Raw genomic sequence first — 2,500 nt, forward strand, 5'->3', positions numbered from 1 at the left:
TGTGTGTGTGTGTGTGTGTGTGAGAGAGTGAGAGAGTGAGTGAGTGAGTGAGTGAGTGAGTGTGAGGTTGAGTGAGTGAGTGTGAGGTTGAGTGAGTGAGTGTGAGGTTGAGTGAGTGAGTGAGTGCGAGTTTGAGTGAGTGAGGTTGAGTGAGTGAGAGGTTGAGTGAGTGAGAGTGAGTGAGTGAGTGAGTGAGTGAGTGAGTGAGTGAGTGAGTGAGTGAGTGAGTGAGTGAGTGAGTGAGTGAGTGAGTGAGTGAGTGAGTGAGTGAGAGAGAGTGAGTGAGTGAGAGTTTGTGAGTGAGAGTTTGAGAGTGTGAGTGAGTGAGTGAGTGAGTGAGTGAGTGAGTGAGTGAGTGAGTGAGTGAGTGAGTGAGTGAGTGAGTGAGTGAGTGTGAGTGAGTGTGAGTGAGTGAGGGAGTGAGTGAGTGAGGTTGAGTGAGTGAGTGAGTGAGTGAGTGAGTGAGTGAGTGAGTGAGTGAGTGAGTGAGTGAGTGAGTGAGTGAGTGAGTGTGAGGTTGAGTGAGTGAGGTTGAATGAGTGAGTGAGTGAGTGAGTGCGAGTTTGAGTGAGTGAGGTTGAGTGAGAGTGAGGTTGAGTGAGTGAGGTTGAGTGAGTGAGTGAGTGAGTGAGTGAGTGAGTGAGTGAGTGAGTGAGTGAGTGAGTGAGTGAGTGAGTGAGTGAGTGAGTGAGTGAATGAGTGAGTGAGTGAGAGGTTGAGTGAGTGAATGAGTGAGTGAGTGAGAGGTTGAGTGAGTGAGGTTGAATGAGTGAGTGAGTGAGTGAGTGAGTGAGTGAGTGAGGTTGAGTGAGTGTGAGGTTGAGTGAGTGAGTGTGAGGTTGAGTGAGTGAGTGAGAGGTTGAGTGAGTGAGGTTGAGTGAGTGAGTGAGTGAGTGAGTGAGTGAGTGAGTGAGTGAGTGAGTGAGTGAGTGAGTGAGTGAGTGAGTGAGTGAGTGAGTGAGTGAGTGTGAGGTTGAGTGAGTGAGAGTGAATGAATCAAAGAGTGAGTGTGTGTGAGGTTGAGTGAGTGAGTGTGTGAGGTTGAGTGTGAGGTTGAGTGAGTGAGTGTGTGAGGTTGAGTGAGTGAGTGAGTGAGTGAGTGAGTGAGTGAGTGAGTGAGTGAGTGAGTGAGTGAGTGAGTGAGTGTGAGGTTGAGTGAGTGAGAGTGAATGAATGAATGAGTGAGTGTGTGTGTGGTTGAGTAAGTGAGGTTGAGTGAGTGAGTGAGTGAGTGAGGTTGAGTGAGTGAGTGAGTGAGTGAGTGAGTGAGTGAGTGAGTGAGTGAGTGAGTGAGTGAGTGTGAGGTTGAGTGAGTGAGAGTGAATGAATGAATGAGTGAGTGTGTGTGTGGTTGAGTAAGTGAGGTTGAGTGAGTGAGTGAGTGAGTGAGTAAAGTTCAGTAAGCGAGTGTGTGAGAGTGAGTGAGTGATTGTAAAGTTCAGTGAGCGAGTGTGTGAGAGTGAGTGAGTGAGTGAGTGAGTGAGTGAGTGAGTGAGTGAGTGAGTGAGGTGAGTGAGTGAGTGAGTGAGTGAGTGAGTGAGTGAGTGAGTGAGTGAGTGAAAAGTTGAGTGAGTGAGTGAGATTGAGTGAGTGAGTGAGTGAGTGTAAAGTTCAGTGAGCGAGTGAGTGAGTGAGTGAGTGAGTGAGTGAGTGAGTGAGTGAGTGAGTGAGTGAGGTTGAGTGAGGTTGAGTGAGTGTGGTTGAGTGAGTGAGTGAGTGAGGTTGAGTGAATGAGTGAGTGAGTGAGTGATGTGAACCTCAGGAAAACACTGACGATGTACAGACTCAGCGAGCACAGTCTGGCCGTAGAGGACCTGGCTCTCCCGTGAGGACAGACTCTGCTCGCACTGTGACGGAGACCGAGCTGCACCTCCTCACAGAATGCCCAAAATATAAACACATCAGAGACCAATATTACCCCAAAATTAATAAAATATTTCCCCAATTTAACACCTGTAAAATTTGTAGCATCTTTCCACATCCTGAGGGACGACCAGAGCAGCAAACGTCCAATAAACACACACTCACTCACAGCCTAACACACCACATCAGACCTCACATATGTATATAATGTTCAATTCCAAGTTCAGTGTTTGTTTATTTTTTTATATACATGATTTCTACATTATAACCCTTTTTATTTTATTTTATTTATTAATCTTTGTTTACTCTATTGTTTTATGTTATCAGTATTATTATCAGTATTATTATTTTATGTTATCAGTATTATTATTTTTGCAATATCCAGCCAAGATAATATATATATATATATATATATATATATATAAAATATTATTTTTTATTTAATTTAACTATTATTATAATTTTGTGTACTAAAAGTTCTAAATAATTTTCTATGTTTTGAGTGATTGAGTGTGAGGTTGTAGCCTGACTACGTCAGACTTCCTACTTCCGCTAATTTCATTTCGCTCCTGTAGTCAGTCTGAGATAGCAGCCTATCTTTCAGTTTTCCACCGGCCTGAAAACAGCCGGGCCAATC

General features: G+C 44.4%; 1 long non-coding RNA gene across 1 annotated transcript in view; it reads left to right on the top strand.

The window, feature by feature from the left end:
• The window catches only part of LOC309508153, a 54,472-nt gene extending 52,949 nt beyond the window's left edge, over positions 1 to 1,523 (top strand). The window contains exon 3 of the long non-coding RNA XR_014209417.1: positions 1,509 to 1,523. This is a non-coding gene — a long non-coding RNA (uncharacterized lncRNA). The remainder of the gene's footprint in view (positions 1 to 1,508) is intronic.
• The last annotated feature ends 977 nt before the right edge of the window (positions 1,524 to 2,500 follow it).

This window comes from Leuciscus leuciscus (genome assembly GCF_965113295.1).
Source record: "Leuciscus leuciscus genome assembly, chromosome: 1".
Taxonomy (NCBI): Eukaryota; Metazoa; Chordata; class Actinopteri; order Cypriniformes; family Leuciscidae; genus Leuciscus; species Leuciscus leuciscus.